The 25,170-nt window shown below is 39.2% G+C and overlaps 1 protein-coding gene across 9 annotated transcripts in view; it reads left to right on the top strand.

Moving 5' to 3' along the window:
* Nucleotides 1-16,299: 16,299 nt before the first annotated feature.
* kmt2cb (lysine (K)-specific methyltransferase 2Cb) overlaps nt 16,300-25,170 on the top strand; it is a 68,284-nt gene continuing 59,413 nt past the window's right edge. For all 9 annotated transcript variants that reach the window (XM_034888896.1, XM_034888893.1, XM_034888897.1 and 6 more), the window contains exon 1: nt 16,300-17,060. The gene's annotated coding sequence lies outside the window, so the exon portion shown is untranslated. The remainder of the gene's footprint in view (nt 17,061-25,170) is intronic.

Raw genomic sequence — 25,170 nt, 5'->3', positions numbered from 1 at the left:
AAGCTGATATGTGGGTCTGATTATATTTTATTAAATCGGAATCGCACCAAAGTGTTTTTGTCACTTCCTGTCCAGCCTAAAGGCGTCTGGAATCGGCTGGAAACTGTCCGACTTTCCCGCAGCTTTCTGTCTCCGCCCCCGCTGCTGCCGCCTGCTCTCGTCCACTTTACAGGCGAGGCTCATTTCATCTCGAACGAGCCTATTGATTGCCACCCGGGGCCCCCTATCACATTTCCACTACTCGCAACAATCCCTGCAGTCCCACATGCAGCCACTAACCAAGCGGGAGTGAGAACGGGTCAAATTCATTTCCTTGTTTCTGATATGAAGACAAGACATGTGTAACTCGAAAATCTCACCAACAAAACATACAGCGAAAGACGTCCTGTCAACCTGTGAACATTTGAACATCAATGTTATGTAATGCTGTGATGTTTTTTCACTATAAAGTTGCTGAAAGTTGCTGCTGTTTCAATCCTGTCGGCTCGCTGCTGCGGGCGGGGCTGCTGCTCCGTTCCCCCTGCGACTGAGTCGCGCACACTCACAATCACAGACGGCAGGAAAAAACACAGATGAGATGTACAGGACGACCCAAATTGAGGACAGCTACATTATTAAAGGTGCAATGATTAGGTAAAGTCCAATAAGTACTTTATCGAACTGTATCATTGTGTGTACGAGCCCCGCCCCCCTACTACAGCGACGATGCAATGTCTACGAGTCGGCTCATAGAGACACAGCAATTCCTGTTTTTCACCTTTATGGGGAGAAACAAGTGGCTGGTAAAAAGTGACAGTGGCGGTGGGATTTTTAAATCTATCCGCCACTGTGGCAGGTGGTCAAAAAAGTTAACTTCATGCCCTGTTGCCAAGCAACCAGCGGAGACTTCAGGAAGTCACTGCTCCTGGCCAAGCAAACAAATGTGCACATTTCCCCAATTGTTGAACTATTCCTTTAATTAATAACAAAAATGAGTCAATGAGACAATGCATTCCCTAGCCTCTAACCCTATCACAACTAACCTTAATTCTCGCCAGTGCCACTCATAGGCCCCTTAACGGATGCTACTTTTATTCCCTTTAACAAAGGTCTTATTAACGGGGTCAGTAACAACCAAAATATCATCACTTTGCAAAATTGTCCTTACTCCTAAGGTCTAAAATTTGTATTGGTCCTCACATAGATAGTTATACAAGACAACACACAAACACACACACACACACACACACACACACACACAGTTGCATCAGCTGCAACACTGTATCAGCTTTCAGGGGCTGGTCTCAAACTTCGAGAAACCTCATCTCAGGTTGTGGTCAAGAGTGACTTCCTGCCAGATTGCCTCAGCCATGTAGTTCCTGTTTACCACTCTGCAGTCATACATAAGTAATTACAACTGACCCTAACAGGGCAACATCATGATTAGGGTCCAAGAACCAACAGCGGCAAAGGCCCTATTGAAAGTGAAGGAATTAATCTCTTTCTTTTTTTCTTTCTTTTTTTCTTCTGGCAAATGAAAGTGGCTGTAACTACAGTGTACATTGTAATATCTCCTTGAATTTTCCCACAATCACCAATAATCCAGGCTTGAGGACATGTAGTCCTCATAAATCAACTGGAGTTGAGAACGCCAACACAAATACAGCGGAAGGTGTGGGACATCCGGCCTGAAATGAGAGACATCCCACAGAAATATGAGCGACAACAAAGCAATCCCAGAAGTGGAACATTGTCGATATAGACTACATGCATAATGGTCCTTTATTGTGAGGCACATTCAAATTTGTTTATGTGATTTGATCAGAGCTTTCATGGGTGCTCCGCATGGGAAACGTTCATCACATAGTGTGCAACATGACTATCTTACATTGGTGTAAGAAGATTCAGTGCTGTGGCTGTTTTAGAGGGATGAACGTGCTAGTAGTGGCTATGCTCTTTCACAATGCCACAAGGAATATGTTGGCCCAGATTAATCTTTGAAACGAGCCAACAATTCAATAATCTCCACGGCCATGTGCAAACCATCATATTTTATTATAGAATTTGTCAACAGGATGAGAGGAGACAGATAGTACACAAAATAAGCCTGCAAGAGATTTGATTTGGACAGATTTGTGTGGGCTCACAACATTGTGTTTTGTGCTAAAGAGCTTAGCAAACAACATTACGTGCGCACACTCTGAGTAAGTGGCTGTCTTGTAAGGTACATAAAGCACAGATACTTTATAATTTCTCATTTGAGCTGCATTACCATTAATTTTCCACAGCTACAATACCTTTGAAATTTGCTTCACTATTGATGTCAAACGGTCAAGATGTTTGTGTGTATCTACACTCCAGTATGAATCCACGCAGAAAGGAAACAACCAGTGATACTATTGCTTCATCACAATATTCTGCGGACACCACTATAATGCATCAGCCTTGGCAGCAAATTAAGCATTATATGCTTTATGAAAAAGGATTTAAAAGGGAAAAGTGCAGTCAAATATCTCACATTGACATAAATACTCTGCACACACAAAGGTCTACATATTCCTGCTCAAAAACAATTACTCATCATCACAGTCTTTTGTCTCCATGTGCTTTGCTTTGACAAAGAAAGAGGGTCCATTTATCACTATAAATGGAGGGAGGCACTGTGAATTTTTACTGTAATGTACTTTAGCATATTCAGCCACAGTCAGCGCTGCTGGATCTTTGGCTTTGAGACGGCAATTTGTGGTTTAGGATTCTTTGGGCGTGGAAAACATACCAGTTCTGCATGTGTAAATATTTCACTGGGAGAAAATAGGTTGGTGCTCTCTACCACTGAGTTAGTTTAACAGGTCAGCACCCCACACACAACATTTTAGTCCTGTTACATTACATCAATCACACTTAGTGTAAGAGAACAAGTTTTGGGTGTTTCAAGACAAATCTGAAAGGTCGCGAAATGTTTACTGGGGGGAAAGTAGAAAAACATTTTTTGCTGTACAAACTTATGCCTGTTTTCTTATGTTCCTCTAATCGCTGCTTTGTCACTTGTGATTATTGGATACTACTTACTTCAGGAATCTACAGTGTTTACATTTGAGAACACATACACAGTAAAGTGAAGACCAGTGGGAAGGCCGTCAAAACTAAAACACAACTCCCTAACGCCATGTTTTATTAGTCAACATGTTGTCTTTATCAGTGATGTGTACTAGCTCCTTATGTGTAGTGAATGGGACTTATACCCCACCTTCCTTTAATATATATATATACACTATTTACAAAATGTTAATTCTTTGGAATACAGAGAAATACAAATAAGCACAAGTACAAAATACAGTATATGATAAATAACACTATCTTTTTCAGAATTTTCATTAACAAATACAATGCGTGAACATCCATTTTCAAAACAAATTTTCAACCTAACTTTTAAAAAACATTTTCAGAGCACAGTATATTCAAAACCATGTCTCAATATTTTTGGACAACCCTATCTAATTTCAACATCAATCTACGGCTGATCGTAACACCAACCCTTAACTTCATTTCCTATTATTCTCAAAAAATGTAATCTCTTTGAGACCAAATGTAATTTTGTCGACTGAAAATATGTCTGTAAACTTAATATCTCATTTTACCCTCTCCAATTTAGAATGCTCAATTTAGAAATCCAGAATGCCTCCCTTTAAATCTCCCCGTTTTTTTCTGCACATCACTCTTTAAACTTGTTACAATTGGTAGACTTATGCTACTAGTAAGGGGGTTCCAAGTAGACATTTCGGTTCAAGAGCTCATGAATGTAAAATGTTTGCCGCACCTCTTCTAATGCATATTGTTTGCACATAAAATTATAGCTGAACAAAGATATTTCCCTGAATCAGTTATCTGGGATTTTGCATTACACCTCAGCCACAGACTGTTTACTCCCTGCTCTGCTCTATTTTGGACCTGATGACCACTGTTAGGCTGAGCATTAGAGAAGACCTTTATTGTTTTACGTCTGAGATATTTTTAACATTACAAATAGCCAAACATCTGCCAAACTACAGGGTTTTTTTCTGCCCGCCTCCAAACAACATGCAAAACCTCAGCAGGACAATGTGAGAAGCCCAATCTATTTCTCTGTCTGGGTAACCACTGCCCACACAGGTAACATGCCGTCTTTCAACACCTTATTTATTACACCTAACTTTAACTACGTCCTTCAACACATTGGGTAAACACGTCAATAAAAACATAAATAGGGTCAATATGTCAATAAAAACAGAACAGAAAACAATTAATTTTTTAAATTGTGCTCTCAGATAACTTCACTGCGCCTAGAAAAACCTTAGGTTAGGTTTGTGACGTGTGTAGTTTCATTGCCAGCCTCATCAAACTTTGAAGTGATCCCTTGGTAGCCAACAAAGAGAATTCTGGCAATTTACTAATGGACTTGGACGCCATGACTTATTCAGCAGCCTCACATTCAGCCCAGCACCTGAATTGGGGATATTTCACCCATTTCATGTTGGTTCACTTCATCTTTGCCTGGACTGTCAAGGACCCTGTTCTAAAATACATTACAGCGTGAAGGGTCTGGGCTGTGGTCCTCTGGCTGTGTGTTTAGATGGGTTGTGCAAAAATCCGAAGTGACCTAATTTAGACAGCTTGTATATTGTCCTAATACGTCTACTCCTTTTAGAAGGATCTCTGAAATAAGCTGCTGACCTCAGCACTTTCTCCCCGACCAACTTTGAAATTAGCTTTGTATAACAAACCATAAACACTAAAACTGGGAATTCACTAAGTTCACTAAATTATTTTACTGTGCATGAATTTAATGTCATGTGATTTTCTATAACTAGATAACAGTAACAGGAAGGATGTGATTATTCATAACCCAAAAAACAAAATGCAAACTTGATTTAATATGAGTACATACTTAATTATCGACAGATATGCTCCTCACTCTCTTGGCCAAATGAGGGATTGAGGACAGAATCCATCTGTTTCAAGAAACTGGTCTATTTGGGACTATATTACATGGATACAACCCATCTGGACCTTTAACCTTGACAGTAAAGGAGAGGAAATATTAACAAGAGAATGATAAAAAGGCTAATTAGTATGCTCTTAACCACAGTCAAAAAGCATCAAACTTGTAACCAGACTGTTGCCCAGCAACAGTATGAAAACATAACTAAATGCACTCAAAATATCTGCCTTGCTTTATTTTATTACCTCACATACAGAAATGTTTCAACAACCCGCAGGGCAGGGAGTTATGCCGGGAATGTCCAAGGGCTTGGGTGCAACCAACATCTTTCAGTGATTGGCACATCTTTGATAACAAGAGGAACTTTTCACTGAACTCACTGTAGTGTACAAATAGACGCCACACTAGTGCCTTTGCAAGGCCATACTCAAGGGCACAGTGGTGCTTTGAGCAAAATGTTAATGTCAGCATGCTAACATGCTCACAAAAGCTTTGATAACATGATTTTTTGTAGGTGTGATGCACAGTATTCATTATCTTGGTTTAGCACGCAAGCATGCTAACATTTGTAATTTAGCATTTTACAAATGCCTAAAGTACAACTGAGGCTAATGAGAATGTTTTTAGTTTTGCAGGTATTAGGTAAAAAACTAAGGTACAAAACACACTGAAGGTGGTGACCCCCATCAAAGCCCTGCGGTTAGCGTGGGTAAAAACCTGCAGCAAATAAATACTTAGATTGCTTCAGCTTGCCATCACATGATCCAATATCCCTGGCGCTCAATGTGATCACAGAATACAGTGTACATATAGGACTTGCTTTAGCTTCACATCCGTACTCATTTCATTTATCTGTGAATGGACTGTATTCATACAGCACTTATCTAGCTTTACAAAGCGCTTTTACATCCAACAGAATTGTTCACCAGGTGCCACCTGCTCATCGCACATTTATTCACACACAATTACAATTTGGGGTTCCATGTCTTGTCACATCGACATGGGACTGCAGGGTCAGGGATTGAACTGTCAACCTTCCAATTAGTAGACACCCGCTCTACCACCTGAGCCGCCCCTTAACCTGAATTCACCATGACGTAAATCAGTTGAGCTCTGGCTATTCTATTACTTGGAACAGCTACAGAGTACTTTACAATCTTGAATCAAAATGTTCCTATACAGACACAAAAAGAAAAAAACGACATTAAATAGCAGTGTGAAAGCAAAAGCTGTGTGGACAAATGCAGATTATTCAAAAATGAAAAGCCACCCTACAACTGTGACTACAGCTTTCAGTGGAGGTTTGGTGGAACACTGAAACATCCAGTATTAATTGGCGTTACTAAGGTCTGTGTTAGCCCTGTGGTAGACTGGCAACTTGCCCAGGATTTAGCCCCATCTCTCACCCAATGTGTGCTGGGATGGCTTCCACAAGCAGATGGGTGGCTGGATACTGAGATATTTTCTGTTTAACTGCTTGTCCTAACCACAAAACTCATTTCTTTATTCTGCACACATTACCTAAATCAAAAAACAGAAATGGATGGTCACACACCAATTGATTGTTGAATCAGTTGGTTCTCTCTCTTCCCTAATTGAGTTTGTTATTCATCCTTTCTGATTTCTGACACTGTCCAGTCTAGAGCAGAAATGAGGACTATTGAATGCCTGTAAATCACTTCCAAAACACCACCCAAACGTCATCATAGCTCATTGCTATGTAAACAAACAACATGACAGATTGATAACACAAAGTGGGACTAGCTGTATTTCCTGTCTAGTATTCAGTATCACACCTGCAACAAACTGTCATATATTTTCCCCCTTTATTACCAGGATTCATATCTCTGGGTAGAGAAAAAATAAATACAACAGAAGTGAATTGAAGGATGGTTTGACTTTTTTGGCACACTCACATTGGAGTTATTGTGATCTGTGTAGTAATGTTACAGCATGGTTCCAATAGCTTTGACAAGCATCTGTGCTGTGAATATGCAATGCATTTGGACCGCATTGTCATGGAAAACAGAAACTGTAAACACAAAAATATTCAATTTTCCTCTAATATTTCTTAGTTGGCTGTCATCATATGCTATCTTGAGTTAAAGGATTAAAAGTCTTACAGGCAAACTTTGAGTAAGCTTTATTAAATAAAGCTGCAGTTTTGAGCATTAACGTTTCCTCCTAACCTGGGGGGAAGTGTGATAAAACAAACAAAATTCTAAAGGAAAGACAAAATAATAGAGAGTAGTGCTCTTTGAGTTGTGATATATTTTGTCATATAAACCTACAGTGCATCATACAACATGCAACACATGGACAAGAGAAACATGCAAACACAGACTCTGTATACAAATGGACCCTGTAATACTATGTCGGAATTTCCCATTTATTTTACCAGAGATTAAAATCTCATTTTGGAATCTTCCTAATGTGAGATATTACACACTAAGATGAATTCAAGTGATCTTTAATTATTTAAGTGTTAGATGAGAAGGTTGATACCTCTCTTATGCCCATGCATTCTAAAGCCATGATGCAAATTGCCTAATTAAGCATGAAAACTGGAGGCACAAATGTGACAATTTAGCTGAAGGTGTATAAACTCTACTGTTGTTGGGAATTCCTTCAAAAAACTCTTTATTGTAATGGTTTTATGAGACATAAAATTGTGACTATATACTATAATCCTTAGGTTCAAGTAATGAAAAAAAGACCTCATAGATCATTTTTGGTGAATAACAGGTAATGGAGCCCCAAACAACACGCACCCTCATGGTCAACCCCTCTCCTGTCCCGTACTGAGGAGTGACTAACAGCCCTGTGTGTCAATAGGTGTGGGATCTCAGGAGCAAAGCCCACCTCAATCTTCTCTTTCACATTCACTTCACTCCCTGGATATGGCTTGAGGGCAGAGCATCAGTTCTGGTGTCTCACGCCCCACTACTCTCTTTCTCCCGGGTTTATATGAGATCTTGGGCCCCATGAATTCATCTCCTCCATTGCTTGGGAAATTTCATACGGCATTATCAGAGTCAGACAAGTGATTCATGCGGCAAAGAGCCTGCTTTATGGTGCCACATGAGCAAATGAAATTTTCTGAGACACAGGAGATAATGCTACAACAACACTATTTCACATGGAGGGTTTCTAGTGCCGTTTTTCATGAGTGAGCAAATCACTGCAGGAAAGGTGACAGTGTTCAAGGCTCACATGGGATTGCAACAACACTGTTTGCCTATTTCTATCAAAAATCTGCATAAAATGGAAAAACAACTACTAAAAACATATAATAAGGTGAAATTATTCCTGACCAAAGCCAGACAAGCTTGAGATAACCTATTGTTCTCTTACCTTGGGGTATTCACAGAAAAAAAAAGTAGAAGCATCTCATGGTTCATTGTAACACTACCGGGATTACTGCACCATCCTGTACCGTGCTCTGGGCATCTCTGATGAGTGGAGTGCACCAGAGAATCCAGGATATTAAAGATTTCTGAGAGTGGATACTAATACGAAGTGTAAAACAGAGCAGAGCGGGGTTTAACCTTGGCTTTAATAAGGCCTCTTGGGTGTGCCTGTAAGGGAGAAATGTCATGCAGCACTTTGGTGAATTCCAAAAAAAAGAAAGAGGAGGGTAGCCGAGTCTTTCCTCAGTGTAATGTAACAGGGGAGGAAAGGACGGTTACCACAGAGACCTAGTTGAGTGAGGGAGAAACAGCTGGTAACATGGAGGCAATGTGACAGAGAGGAATAGTGAAGGGACAACATTCAATAGACAAAAAAAAATTCACATTTTACAAGCTGGTCAGATGTCTTCATCCTGTCACATAAAACGATTGGATCAAATGCTATTTTGGTTTGTACTATTTTTGTTTCCTTGTCTTTAAATAAACAATGCAAAAGGACCAATTTGTTGCTAATCTAAGATAGTGTGAGATAAACACCTCATAGATAGCAATTTACGCATTGTGTATCGACCTATCTGCTCATGCCTGTGTCCCACTTTGCCCATGTGCACGGGACTGGGTGTTTCCGTGATTCACAAGTCCAGTCAGACTCTAATAATGCCCCGTGTAAGTAGATAATGGGGCGGTCCACATTGACCTCCATGGTTAGCATCTGCTGTGGGTCACATCATTGCATAAACATAAGTGGCTGGCTGACAAGAGCTGACAGCATGGTCATGTTGTTTGCACAAAGTAACGAAGCAGAGCCTGCTGATTGGAAACTTTGATGATGCAACTGTTCAGTGCAAGGAGCCAGGGATGTACAGAAGAGAATACCAATATTTCCGGTTTAATATGCAAAAATATCTTAATATTATTTTTTGAAAAAAAATAGTTGCGAAAGTTTGATCATGGGGGCTGACACATTTTTCCTCTTTACTTTCTCTTCTTCATGTCCTGTTGAGAGAGATCTCTCTGTACTGGCCCGAGAGAGTTACATAAGACGTGACTACTGAAAGGTGATATGAGACATTTTTAAAACTTTAACATCAAGTGCTACCTCCTCATCACTCTGTTTATGCCCTTGTGTTAGATCGATAGACATTTATTGATCCTTTTGGAAATTTTTGCACCGTACAGCTCATCAGATAGACAGACGGACAACGCACAACAACAGGACCAATAACCCCACCCCCCACCCCACAACAACAATACACAAAACTACCTATCTCTACATTATAAAATAGTGAAGTCCAGCTATCAATAGTAAGATGTATCATCATCAGGGACATTTTAATATTATACCAGAGTTAATGTGGCTCGACAAAGGGAAGTTGGGGGTCCCCCGCTGGAGCTGCTCCCCCACAACCCGATACCGGATAAGCTTATGTCCCTGTTAACTGCTGTTCCACTCCTTTTCTTCTTCACCCTGAAGAGAAAGGGAGAAAGGAAAATAAAGTCACTCTGTCTTGCAAAGCTGTTAATTTGGTGTTGTCTGGCTTCTTGGATGTGAAGATCTAGGTTTCAGATATCACAGCATGCAGACTGATTTTATGTCACCCAATACCCCTTTAGCCCCCTCTCTCTTTCTCTATACTACCCACTCTCTTAGCTCTTTGGATATATTCCCCTATGATTATAAATAGATTCTAATTAGCTCCTCCAGCCATGGGCAATAGAATTGTTCATCAAGTAAGGGCTGCACTCAGAGGCCTTTAGACATTAAAGCTTGTGCAAAAGTCAGAAGAAAAGCAAATCACCTTTTCCTTAATTCAATTTTTTCTCGGTAAAGCAGGGATTCATTTTCCTATATTTAATCAGTTCAAAAATAATTCTGTGGTGCAATCAATTTCCTTTATGGTTCAAAAGGACTTTGGGAGATCAACCCAACATTGTGGCTGCAAGTCACACCAAATAAGAGGGCCCTGAAGTTTAAAAAAAGTAATGAAGTAAAATACTCACTGTTTTAAGAATACATGCAGTGAATTATATAAATGTTTTTTAGGAATAAAAAAAAAGAAGGATTTACCCTCATTCTATCCAGTGTCTTCATAAATCAGCTGATAACAGATAGATTGATCTTTTCTCCTTTATGGAGCTTACAAATGTCATCTAAGCACTTTTGGTACACTTTCTAATTTCACTGATTCAACCTAAAACTTTCAATTCACATTTCTTTCCACATCATCCAAAGCGTGTCCAGACCAAAGACTTGATTTCTACGATATGGCCAAAAGATGACACAAGACTTATTCTTTTGCTCTCATATCCACTTTTCCAATTTTGTCTGTTTAATGCACCCTAATCAAGCAAGTCCCTAGAGAAGTTTTGTTCTTTAAAGTTCACATTTTTGTTCTTTAATTAGACTGTGATACAAAAAATCCCCTCTCTATTTAAAGGTAAGTAGTCATTCCCCATAGTTTAAACTCCCAGTTGGCAGAGGAAATTATGAAATGATGCAAATTTGTCCCTGACATATTTAAACATTGTATCACTTTGAAATAAAAGATTAAAACAAATTCCCTGTGTCCTGGAGCCTTTTGAAGTTTGTGTACTCTCTGTGGTTTTTCGGAACTCACACTGAGCCTGGTTTCTTTTCCAACACACTAAAGTTTTGAAATGTGTTCTGAATAGAACTATGGAAAATAATTGTCTGGCTGTGCAGTGAATTAATATAAGCAGAATTCTACAATACCTGTTCTTCTGCAGATAAAGAGCCAAGCCAGCGTTGGGTTTCATGTTTCTTGACTCTTTTGTTATATTAATATGATCCATCTGCTCACCTGGCAGCCGTCTGTCCCGTCATGGTCATTCTGTAACTGTTGGAGCAGCTGCATTTTGCACTACCTTGGACAGCATCAGTGCTTTGTCTCTGAGCCTCCTATTAGAAATATACAGGGCAAGGGCAAAGTAACATGGTTGTCAACCTGAAACTTAAGTTATTAGCACTTTTATGTGGGGTTGCAGAAGCTAAATAATGATCTGTTTCTTCAGACATGTTTACATGGTTTACATCACCTTTCTGTAATTTACATATCCTTGTGTCCATTAGTTTACAAATACATAACATAAAAATCTCAAAGTCTGCATATAATGATCAGTAAATTGCATAAATGGCATGAACTGAAATAACTATGAGGAAAACAACCACTAACATAAAAACAGATGCCAATTATTTTGTAGTAATAGTGGCGCAGATCTACTGCATTTCAAGACCTAACACACCCACATGATGGCTCGCATGGCTAGCAAAGTGTAGGTCGTTGGCCTTGAAAAAGCCTATTTTATCTCCCAGTCACAGTGCCTTTGTATTGTCTTGAAAATTAGTCTTTAATGCTAATGGCCGAAGGGCATCAATTAAGCTAAACAACCAGAAAAGAGCTTTTTGAGCATTTAACCACTTAGCATGTAATTATGTTTTATTTAGGTGAAATTACTTAAGGTATTTTAACACATTTGTCTGCTAATAATTATATAAACCTATCATTATAAATGTACATCACAGAGATTTAGATAAGCATGGAAAGTTGTGGAGAGTCTCATTTAGAAATGTGTGCGTAGTTGGGTTTGCCTTCCACATTAAAGAAATGCTAAACTTTGTGGATAATTGTGAGTTTTTAGTGGTGTAATAGCACACTGCGTCAGATCAGTAGAGGCATTTGCATTTTTCACCATTCACAAGGTTTACTGTTGCTCGCCAAGCTCAACAACCCAGGGATTACTTCTCATCTCATCTCTAATTGGGAGATCTCCCACAATAAAAGAATATTTTACTCATGGACTGTACTGTTTATCACTCGAACAACAAGATGAACGTGAACAATCGCAAAAGAGATTTACAAAAAGAGGCCGAGAAACAGCAGGACTGCATTTTTCATGTTCAACTGCAATTTGAGAATTGGATCTGATCACTATTCCCAGTGTTGTTTAGAATAGAGCCATGCTGCCCTCTGTTGCTAACATACCAGAATTGCTCTCCACCCAAACATTTTTTTAAATCTTATTTCAGAAAGAAATTCTGATTAAGTTTTCATTTCCATGTTTGTGAATTAAATTAGATTCTGTTAGATTTTAGATCCAATATTATACAAACATAATATATGGACGTTTTTAAATCAACTGCAAACAATTACAAATTGGGAAGTTCCTGTAACACAGAAATGCCTTTTTGGAAATGTTCATGTTTTATTGTATGACATTAAGACTTTAGTGCGTAACTTTTATATAATAATGTTTGTTACATTCAAGCCATTACCACTTAAGTAATTAAGTTTGTTGATACAAAGCTTATTAAGATGTAAAATGAGCTCCACAAAACTGTCTCTGTATTTCTCATCATGGCTGTGTGCGTTTAGAAATTGGTCTCACCCGGCGACTTTCACAAGCAGAAAATCAAGTGAAGATAATTACATCTTATGAAGAGTCCATCATTTTTTTTAAAAGAGTATTTTTGGGGCATTTTAGGCCTTTAATGACAGGAGAAAGAAGTAAAAGGGGGGAGAGAGGGGGGGGAATGACATGCAGCAAAGACCGCAGGTTGGAGTCCAACCCCGGCCCTCTGCATCGAGGAGTAAACCTGTATATGGGAGCCCGCTCTACCAACTGAGCTATCCAGGCACCCCATCATGTTTTTTTAATCCTCCGTTTCTTCCTTGGCTACGTAGCAACAGTGTTGATGAAGGTATCTTGAAGCATACATACATACATATATATACACATACATGCAAAATAATTAAAACAGGTACAGATGCTTGTTCCATTGTTTCCAGGGTTAGGAGGTATATCTGGTCTCACTAAGTGCAGGGTTGGTTAAGACAGTTGAATTGTATTCTTTGACTCTACTACTTGGCACATGAATCTGTACATCAAATTCCTCGTCAGAGCAGGTGGGAACATTACTGGTCACAAACAAATGGCTAGCACTGGTCCATCTTGGACACTTCAACAGGATTCTAAGGGCCTCCTTGTGTGCCACTTTTATCTTATTTATCTTTGCATAGGCGAGCTGTATAAAGTGGAGTACTGTCTCTTTTGAAAAGATATGCTTTAACTTCTTCAGTACACATAACATTTGAGTGCCATTGTATTTGCTTGTCCAAATAATTTACAGCACAGGTGCTGTATGTCATCATCGTCACAAAGATCATCCCTGATGATGTGGCCCAGGTATTTTGCATTTGTGACTATGTTAGCTTCATATATATAGATAGCTTCCTGTCCTCCTTAGTTCTGGCAATCATTAAAACATTCTTTTTTGTATTGAATTTGATGTCATAATGTAGTCCGCAGTTTGAGCAGACTCTAAACAGTTGCTGTAGGCCAGCACTATATGGAGACGTAACAATTAAATCTTCTGCATACATCAGATGATTAATACACCTATCCCCCACCATACAGCCAGTTATGCACACTTATAATGTCCAGAAAAATCATCCATATACAGATTTAAAAGACAATATTCAACCTTGTCTAACCCCCTTGATAACTGGGAAAGGAGCCGTTGTCGTCCCCCATCTAGCTTTCAAAGTTTGATGGGAGTACCAAAAATGCAAGATACAGTTTAAGTATGGGGGGGACCCCCTAGTTCTTGTAAATTTATAAAGAGTTTACTGTGATTAACACGTTCAAAAGCTCTGAAGGCATCAAGGAAACATAAAAACATTGTTGAACCATGGGCTTTATGCTTAGAAACAAGTTCTTTTAGTGCAAATACACTCATACATGTATATATATATGTATGTATGTATGTATATATATATAGAGAGAGAGAGAGAGAGAGAGAGAGAGAGAGAGAGAGAGAGAGAGAGAGAGAGAGAGAGAGAGAGAGAGAGAGAGAGAGAGAGAGAGAGAGAAATTAGGGCCACTTAAGTTTCATGGACACAACATATACAGCAGCTCTGTGTTTCAAGGCAATTGTGTTTTCAAGGTAAGTCAATGGTGGTTAGTGGTAAACGCACACAAGATCAAAAGTCATACTTTACAAAGTGACACCTGTATGTGTGGCTTCATTTATTTGACTGCAATGTACAACCTAGATACATCAGTGAAGTCTGAATCAATACTTTCTGTAAACGTTATTTCCATATGGTGAAGGAATGCAGCTGATGATGAATGCTTTGATGAATGACAATCTAAAACCACATTTTTGTGCATAAACCATTGTTTTAGGCAAAACAGCTGAAATTGAAAGCTACATTAGCCAACCATATATCCAAAGGTCATCCCTTCTCACAGAAACTAATCTGTACTTGTAAGTTATGTTTGTACTCTTTTCCAGTGCTTAATAATGATAAATGATTTGTACTTAAAGAATGTATATTTTTCAAAATTTGGAAAATCATACTTGATGTGTGTATGAAAGATTATGCTGTAAGTAAAGCCTCTATAATTAACCTGTATACACTTACTTAACGACTTGATTGCACCTCATCTATCCTTCCTTTCCCGTTTTTCTTTTCTATGTTTTAGTAGTTCTGGTAGGGTTCGGTTTACTTCCCTTTTCCTTTATTCTCAATGAAATGTACTTGTTTTATTTATATTATCACATTCTAGACTTGTAGGTTTCCAAATGTAGCTGTCTCATCTATGTGTTATACCATGTGTAATACTGGGCATGACATATACTGTACATTTTGGTGACAGATTGAAGGAAAAAACAACAACTTTATTTGTAAAGTGTTGTCTTATCTTGTAACTGACACAAATCTGATTGTGCTGTTTTGACCATATACCATACATTTCTGACCCTTTTATGCAATCCAACCCCATTGAACCACAGATGAGTTACACATAAAACACCCAACTTAAAATGTCTCATTAGTTGTCCGCTGCAGTGCTGCATAAAAGTAAAGGCCATAGCATAAGCATTCATATTATCTCAGTGACCTCTCCTGCCATTAATGGATACGATTCTTAACTAGCCTAATTTATTCAGATTTATTCCCTTTTAAATGTGTCACTCAGCTGTATACTGCTATTTGATTTGTTTGAATTGTCTCCAATTGATTGAATATTTAAAAAAAAGAGAAAAAAAAAGAACTTGGAAAATGGTTACTGTTATGTGATGTATTAGCCAGCAGGGGGAGCTCATAGACTAGAAAAGGTGTGCCAATTATCATTTAAAGGAAGAGGGCTGTGTTTATTTCCCTTTCCATTTATTGAGTCCTCTCTCAAAGAAACTCTGTAAGTTCTATCTTAAAGCGCCCAGAAAACAACATGCACGTACACACCCACTGGCTCTATTTACTGCAATATGTGTAGCGGCTGGAAGCCGACCCCTGGGGGCTTTTACAAAATTTAACCCCTGCGTGTATGTCTGCCTAGTTGCAGGCTACCGCTACCAAACACCCGATGCAATGCCTGCATCAGTGTGCGTGTGTGTGAGAGAGAAAGAAAGCAGTAAAGAAGACCTTTTCGTGTCGTGCGTCAGCCAGTGGAGATGGTCGTGCTCCATCTGAATGGATGCTAACGTTAGCTGGACGAGAGAACCCGCACATTCGCGAATTGAAGTTAATCCATCTTGAGTCAGTTTGAGTCGTTACTGCTACTGCTGCCGCTGGCAAATATTTGCATGAGCTTAAGCACCAACAGTTGCCAATCCATCTCCGAGCAAGCACGAATCCAGGCACCATCTTTTCCAGCCAGTCGTAGCCATTATTTTATTTACTAAATGCCCATATCCCTCCGCAGGGTCAGAGAGTATTTTGAAGAAATTGTCAAATGGTTTGCGTGGTATTTATATTGTATATTCGTATTGATGTTATTAAACATTTGCCACACTCACGAAACATCCCTTTATCGACGGTCTACAACGATTTGGAAAGATGTGGGCCGTAGTTGTGGTAGGGGGAGGTGGATCTAATTTATGAGGAGCCTAGAGGGGCTGTGCTTCGGTTCCACTTATCATTAGATATGGCCACCGTTATAGAGTACACCGAAGCGTTATCTTCAACTTAATTTAGTAAAATGTCATGGTAATTTCGCAGTTCAGGCACTGTGGCAGGCGAAATGTTATTTTTGGCAAGCTAATGTTTGTTTTTACATGTCTTTGGAGGCAGTTGTTACTGCGTGGCAGGCTGGCTGCGAGAGTCTCCTAGCCGCTTGGTCCCGCAGCTTGTCGATGCTGAAGAAAATAGAACCAGTTGCCAACCAAGCGGTCGGCACCCAACATTTGCTTTGCGCGTCGTTGTATTCGCTGAGGTTTCACATTTAAAGTTTCATTTACAGGGTGTTCACGTTTGCAGCCGCTTGGATTTCAGCTTTGGTTTGTTAATACGTTAATGGTAAGATTGTTGACTGTAGACTTGGGTGGCTAACACCAACTAACGTTAGCTATATAACCCGAACTCGTGCGACGACAGCTGTCATTGGAGAAAGGAAAGTGATCCCCACAAATGCGAGTGGAAGTGAAGAGGTTTTCTGTTGGATTAACATCATCTGCCTTTCCATCAAATGGGCAAAGTTGGGAATGACATTGCAACATTGGAATATAATGATACGCGGTATGCATTTTTGAGAACTGCGGTGTTGCTTCATTGGAGAGAGGCTAGCTAGCTCAATTAGCTTGCTTGCTAGCTGGGTGATAAAAGTGCGACGTTTCATCCCCCTGTATTTTGGATATGAAGAGGATAATTCGCTATTCATAGGGCTGGAAGGTAAGCCACAGTGAGATGATACATTTTTGTTAATGCAAGCTAGATTTGTTTGGCATTCACCTTGTGAAGTAAAACTGAGCCAACATTATCCACCTCCAGTCTGATGTTGGGGGTTTGTCGCCGCCTTGGCTTTCATGACTCAGACTATTCAACGGAACGGAACATTCAATAGAAACGGTTCATGGGTGCTATATAATCAGAAATGGAGAGGTAACGTTATGTTTACAGTTTAACTAAATATATACGATCATCATTCACACACAACTAACGCTAGTTTAAACCGAAGAGCAGAAATTGAAGCTTACGTCATTGTACAACGTATCATTTTCACTTTTTGTGTAGCATTGTAGTTCCCCAGAGCAGTTCCGTTTCACTGAATAGACCAAGCCTTTGTGTGTTGGGCACAAATGTTCATCCTTGCCCCGTACCCAGTTGTAAGTTGGTGAGTTAAGCGTAGTTAATGTTACCCGTTAAGTTTGGCATTATCCCCACACCATTGTATTGAAATTTAGACTGTGGACAACACAAGGCTGAAACATTATTGTTGTGTTTTGGCGTAGGCGTTAGTTACAAGCTAGTACGATGAGTTGGCCAACTAACTGCAACCATAGGTAACCTGTTTGCTATGTGATCCTCTTTTAAAGTTATCTTCCCGACTAATGTCTCTCAAAGCCGAATTCAGTCTGATATTGCCAGTTAAACTCGAAATATAGCATCATTTTTCTCTGTGTCTTCAGTCACATTTAGACTATGTAAATGTTACTTTTGTCTATGGTCGCCAAAGAAAAGGCGACAGAGTTGAACACAACAGGCTAGCTATCGCTAGCTATATGCAACTGCTTTGTGCCCAAGCCTGAGTTAACAAAAGCTAACGTTAGCTAGCATGTCTCAGTTTTACCTATGGTGGTCGTGACTGCCTCGTAGCCACCAGATCCTAACCTCAGATCCCCAACAGTCAATGTTATTCTCATAACTTTCGTTTATGATTTACCTAGTAAATCTGGTTAATCATTAATAAGTCATTATCCAACAAATTTTTCTTACATCACCACTTAGTTTTTTAGGGAAACAGTGTACTCCTGTTTCTTGTCTAAAGGCTCACCTTCATAATTTCTGAATATGTGTTCTGACCGTCTAACCATTGTAATTACTTATATTTTTTAATAGACTTTGGTGTTATTGGATCACCATCTGTCCAGAGCCTTGAGGCCAATATAGGCACGAGAGAGAGAATTACCACAGATCTGCAGTAAAAGATGGTGTCAGTTCCACAATATCTAGCAGCTCAAATTTAGACCTCTCCTGCCTCTCTAATTTCTATTTAATTAATAATTTTAGGCCTTACAATGTCCTTTTCAAGCCACAGCACATGCCTAGCCAGCAGTAATTAAAGATAAATAAATGTTTAGGGAAAAAAAAAAGTGTTAAAGCAAATTTCTATAACGTGGGGCCAAATTTGACTTTGTATTGTACAAATTAAGTTGCATTGCAAAGGATACAATGTAATGTAAAATTAGGCCCAATATGATTTACACCATTTTACTGAAAATAAAAACCAGGGAAATTGACTTTCTCATGACTCATCCTTTAGATTAGTCATAATGAATCTGTAATTGCATTTTGGTACAAAAAAACGGTTAGCGGCATATGTGGATTTTGCATTCATCTTTCTGAAATTATTACTAGTGGGTGAAAAGATGCTATGTCCGCTGTTTGGAACAAGTTTGCTTTTGTAAAGGAGGATGTGCAAAAACTGGTACTCTTCCTTATCAGGTTCATTCTGGAAAGGTCAAGGGGGGATTTTTTTAAAGAAATACTTTATTTACCCTAAATGTAAACCTAGGTTTCAGTAAACATGGACATTGTATGTTTGATCTCAGTTACATTTTTTTTGTGTCTTTTAATTATAAATTATTTATTGAAACAAATGTATTACTGGTACATCCCAGTTAGGCTGTATTAGGGGTTCATTATATTTTCTTCTATCATACTGCGTCACTGCCTAGTCACAAGACTCCGTAAACCACAAACCTTTCATGATACTGCACAATCATACATGGAAATCATGGGCCAACAAATAATACATTTACTGTATATGTATATCTAGCCTATGTTTAGCTTTATAATTATTTATTTAAATTTTTACAAGGTTTGAGGCTTCAAAATAACCTCACTGTAACACAGCCCTGATATACATTGCTATGGGCTTCTCAAACAAACCTGCGAGCAGGCTCAAACCAACCTGAGCATCTCATTCAATGTAACTGACTTCTTGTTTTTCTCATTTAAAAAACTGTGCATAGGATCTTTACTAAATAAACTATATCCCCCACCAAGAGATACAATTTGAAGACAAAGTCTAAAAGGCAAACACACTTTTCTTCATACAGGTCTTATCACAAACAGTATTAAAGTTTGGACCAATAAAAAGGACATTAAGTGTAACGAGATATATATATATATATATACTGTATTTTGTTGCATTGTACCTGTACATGTGTAATGACAAAGTTGAATCTAATCCATATATGCACAGTATTAAAGACAGACACTATTCTGCAGTTATCTAATGATAGAGTATTGGATGCTATACTGTATTCCCTGTAGTCAAAATGTGGATGATATGGAGTAAAGAAATGTTCATGATGAGACATCAATACTTGAAAATATTAAGAATAATCGTCATTCCCACATTTACTTTCTGCAGTCCGACTTCAGTTCTACACCTAACCATCTGCGTCACCAATTCCCGTTGTCTCCAAAATGTGTACTTTTGCGTGGAGTAGGGCTGTAATCAACCAAAGAAAATCCTGGTCGACTGAAGTCGTGATATTTTCAGCTAAAAATCGACTGGAGGGGCGGAAAAAAATGCAAGATTAAATAACTGTACTGTCCCACAGTACTTGTCCTTGTAGGCTATTTGCAGTATATTAAATCATTTTTTAACTAATTATTTTGCACTAAAATGACACTCCTGACGGCGCTGCATCAGCGCTCTGGGCATGTCCTCGCACAGAGCAAATGAACACGGAGACACAAATAGACTATTAGTTTAAAGCTTTAACTCTTACTCGTGCTGGCGCTGTAAAACAGGGATGCTCTGAAAAAACACCCATTTGCAATAAGTGCTTTCCAGCCATAGACAGTAACGGTCTATGCTTCCACCTGATGAAGTTAACACGGCAAAAAATCAACCAATCAGAATTTTGGTCGAGCCAGAACGTATCGACCTATAAATCGACTAGTCGAATGGGAGATTACAGCCCTAGCGTGGAGGGCCGCAAAATTTCCCACCAAGTTTTTTTTTTTTTTTTTTTATAAATCACAACCTTTATGTGGGAAGTGGTTTACGCACATTTTCAGCCCAATTTATAAATGAGTTATTAGCTTACTAGATGCTCAAATCTCTTGACCAGCCACTTGTTAATTTTGTCCTTATCTTGCACAACAGCAGCTGCAGTCAGCCATCACTGTCTACACTAGATATGCTCAGCCACAGGTTTGCTGTGAAATTTAGCATTTTGACAGTGCTTTCAGCCCAAAAAAACTAAAGTCAGTGCAAATCTTTATTCATAAAAACTTTTATCCTGCAACAATTTAGCTCTGTGATGAACAAAACGCTCGCTGTTCTGCATTACTTGCCTGCAGCACATTGCAAGCCTTAACGGCACTGCCTTGCTGAGAGAGACTTGTTGATGTTCACGACACGTGAAGGAAAACACCTTCAAATCAGTGCGGCACATGAACAGACACCATACATGCAAGTGACAAATTAAAAGGAAAAGCCTGAATGTTGGCGTGTTACTCACTTTTTAGCGTGTTTATCAATGCTGTTTGGCCTCCATTGACTTATATTACCTTGCAATAGCGTGTGAATTTACGCCGTTGTGAGTAGTAAGAAAGGGCGAATCGGCGTAGGTAGGTTGGGCAGGGAGGTGGATGGGTAAAACACAGAACTATCACCCAGGAGACTGGGGATAGTGTCCCGCGTGTCATGTTTCCTTTGTGTCCCGCACGCCACGTTTGCTAAACTCAACCGTTGGTTTCTTTTTTTACTAAAGCCAAACAGTTCTTCATTTCCTAAACCCGACCTGCGTGTTACGTTTCCTAAACTCAACCATCTTTCTTTTTGCAATAACATTGCATGTTTACGCCCGCTGTATACAGCGTAGACATATGTACCTGGATAGCTCAAAATTCATACACTTGGCTTAAGAAAGTTGGCATGTATGTTTACGCAAAGTCATGATGTCTGGTTGCCAGTTGAATGCAATCAAAACTCCACATGAAGGAATATCTTTTGGAAGAAAGGTGTTCATTCCTCCAGTAGAGTTCCAGAGACATATGCCAAGGAGGATTGAAGTTTTTTAGAATGAAATTGCATAAACTGTCAAACGGTCAAAATTCCGTAATTGTGATGGGGAAAAACAATTCACATCAGCCCTATAATTCTGAGTCGGTACAGAATTATAGGGCTATATACATTGATGTATTACCCTATACAGAAGTGTAGGGTAATACATCAATGTAAACAAACTATTGACAAAAGGACTGCAAAGCACCACTTAAGGCAGTTACATCAAAATAAAATCCCATATTAACACATATTCTATATATTGCCATAGTTTTATACGATTTGTTTGTATCTGGTGTAATTTGGTTACCTACGTTTGGTTACTTAAATGCGTAACCCAATAAAAGTAGCTAGTTGTAGTAGCTAGACTCTAGTGTGACTACAAGGTTAGCACCTTAGAGTAATGCATGAATACTCACAAGTCAGTGTAAGGTGTGCCATCCTGCTCTTCCAAATCTGCATAATATTCTGCATTCAGTACTTAATAGTCCAAAGGTAAGGTAACTTTTGGAGATGAGCCAAAGTTATACTGGGTGAAATCCAGTGTGAAAATAAAACGATGTTACCCTACCATCAATAGAATTGTTAGCTGAGAAAGTAAAGCAGAATGTGAGTGAGTCATTTGGTCGAAAAACAACACTTTATCAAATTAACTTGTGTTAAGCACTAACAAAACAGGGTATGAAGAAAAAAGTCTGTCCCTGTTTTTGGACGTCTGATTGGACCAGGTTTCATGAGAGGTGCAGAATGGCAGGACTTTGCCTTGAGCATAATGTGGCGTTTTCTCTCACACTTTATCATAGGCTGTAAAAATAGTGGAGGAGCATCAGTGATGTCACCCATGTGGTTTGAGGGCAGCCATTTTGAAGCCTTAAGGTTGGTAATTTGGCCGTCGCAATCATTTTTTTTTTTTTTTTTAAACCTGGTGACGATTTTTGATGAGAGGCTGAAGTGGCCTAGCCGGTATTGTTTATTGTTGCAATGTCGATACACAGCTAAAGCCTTCTGAATCGAGGAATCGATGACGATATTGCGACAGTATTATAGGGTTGACAATTGGTGCTTTTAACAAAATATCTTCACAATGAGATTTAAGATAACTCATCTTCAGTAATATAGGTACAATCAATAAGTGGCATAAGAGAAGAGCTTGAACAGTCTGGTAACAAAGGAAATGACATCACTTGAATGTAAAGCGGCATATAAAACCAGGAAAAGACAACAATTAAACCATTTACAATTTCCAAAATCCAAGACTATCTAAGCTCATATCCCGATATTTATATAATATTGACATATTGCCCAGCCCTACACCATGCCATGGCTACGCATTGTTAAGCATCTGTCCTGATTGACAGCTTGGCGTGTAGCCATGCCCTAAAGCATTCACTGCTTTATCTTTATTTTTTTTAATAAATGGGACCATTATTTTTACAGTCTGTGTGTTAGGTTGAACTGAGAAGTCAAAATATCCAAGTTAGTTGGAAATGACATCTGAAAAGCCCCCCAAAGTCTGATTTCCCACATGGAAAGAACCGCACCAGCCCTGACGTTACAATCCAACATGGCTCCTCTGACCAATACAGTACACTGAACAGTAGTAAACTCTGTATGAATATACTGTTTTTAGCACTTCTGTCTGATTAGTGTCTCATTAAATCAGATGGACATAGTACTGTCATACTATCCGTTGACATGTTGCTGATGTGTTTGCATCTCCAAAATACCACAAAATGCATTGTTATAGTATCGCTAACAAGGGCTTACCTGCCTAGAGTCCCCTTAGCCTTGTTTTTTTTTACTTGTAACTGGATGCAGTCATCTCTACGAAATGCCATTTAATTCAATATTTTTAATAAACTATTACGGTGCCCGTTGAAAATGTGCCTGTTTGGTACAGTTTGAGCACTTGGCCTGTTGTATTGCTGCTTGTAGAATTCTTCAACTCCAAATTGTACCCCAAAATTATTTACAGAAGGACCGCGATCCACTTAACAAATAATTCCACCGTACTGCTACTGGTTTACTGATTTACCTGACAGAGAAGGTTGCCAATTCCGAATGTTATCACAAAATATCGCAAGGAAAATGTGGAATAATCAGACAATAGCGCCATGTACTCAGTTAATCAGCACATATCCGCACTCCTCATCCACCAGAACTGGACTGTTTGTGTGTGCGCGCAGAGAGACTAAGAGAGAGCGACGGTGTTGTCTTGTGTTGTATGATCGTCAACCAACAGAGGTCTTAGTTTCCATACAGGTTTAGTGGCGTGATAGCGGTGAAGCAGGCGGTTTGATGCACTGGGGTATTTTGGTGACAGTAATGTTGTTACTGTTGTAAGTTAACCGTAGAATTAGACGGTTTTAGAACGTCGGAATTAGACCGCTTTTTGAGCTATCCGCGTGTATGTCTACGCTGTATATGCCGGGCATACACGCCACTAGCCGTGTTTACGCCACTTGTCGTGTTATTGCAAGAGCGTGTTATCTGAAATAAATAAATGATGCAATAAATATAAACGATGCAATAAATATATATCTAATTATATAAATAGATAATAGATATAAATAAATAGAAAGTTCCTCTTTTAGATAAAAATGCTGCTTTCAGCAACTCCTTTTCTCTTTAGTTACCGGTAAGTAGATATATTCAACTTCCTTGCTTAAATGGGCCTTTGACTGCCCTGCGGGTAGTTTGAATGGCGCACGTAAGGAGGCACGTCCATACTTTAAAAAAATATATCATCATACCATATTTAAGATGTATTATTACATTAACTAACATTAACTTACTAACTTAATTAAAGAGCTGCGTCTCCAAGATTGTCAGCATTGTGTTAAGAACATAGATAGACTAAATAAAGCCTCTCACACATAGTTTTTACTATTCACACAACCGCATTCAGGAAAATTTCTGCCTTGTGCCTTTTTACACTTGTCATAGCCAGAATGGATGGGGGAAGGGCCATGACAATGCCAGAGTAGATGGGGTACGGGACAGCCAAACAAAGCGTATCCCTGCAACGTTCCTGCTTACATTCACACCACCGCCATACTGGCACTTTCCCTGGAATGTTACTAGATCCTGAGGTGGGAAATTATGGCGTTTTTCCATTACACGTTACCTGCTCGTCTAGGAGATAAGTACCGCCTCATGCGTGAGGCGAGCATGGCTGGTCGTCATAACAGGAAACTGCCGTGACCTAACGCGACGCACACACAGAACGTCAAAGGTGTGTTGCTTTTATTGAAATGTGGCTGTTGCCACAGCCAGAAGACAAATTAGTTTCAAAAGAAACTGGAAGCAGCAAAAAAAAAAGTTGGCAAAACTATTTAAACATGCCGAGTTTGTTCAGGAGACCCCGGTCTGTCACACCCCCGTCTGTCACTAGCAATGATGACGCATTGATTAGTGACGATTCTCTCCGACTAATCAGTAGTCTGCAGGTTTTAATGTCATCTTTTGTAATGGAAAACCAAAAAAGGCAAGTAGAGGAGGTACCATCTAGTGGAAAAATGCCATTAGTGGGAGAGACTAGAACACTTGTAGGTGTGAACTGCTCCCGTCAGGTCCACAAGAATTGCATCCCCCGATACCTCTGGTACTTCGTACAGACGAGTACTAGGGTTGGGAATCTTTGGGCCCCAATTAGTTTAAGAATGGATTTATTTAATTATTTTCTATATATCTGGAAGAGCTTGGTAATACAATTGTCAAATCCTATTTTAGTGGCTTTGGTGAGTTGATATAAAT

Source organism: Etheostoma cragini, chromosome 12 (genome assembly GCF_013103735.1).
Source record: "Etheostoma cragini isolate CJK2018 chromosome 12, CSU_Ecrag_1.0, whole genome shotgun sequence".
Taxonomy (NCBI): Eukaryota; Metazoa; Chordata; class Actinopteri; order Perciformes; family Percidae; genus Etheostoma; species Etheostoma cragini.
Note: the sequence above shows the minus strand (reverse complement) of the source record. Positions and strands in the feature narration are given on the sequence as shown.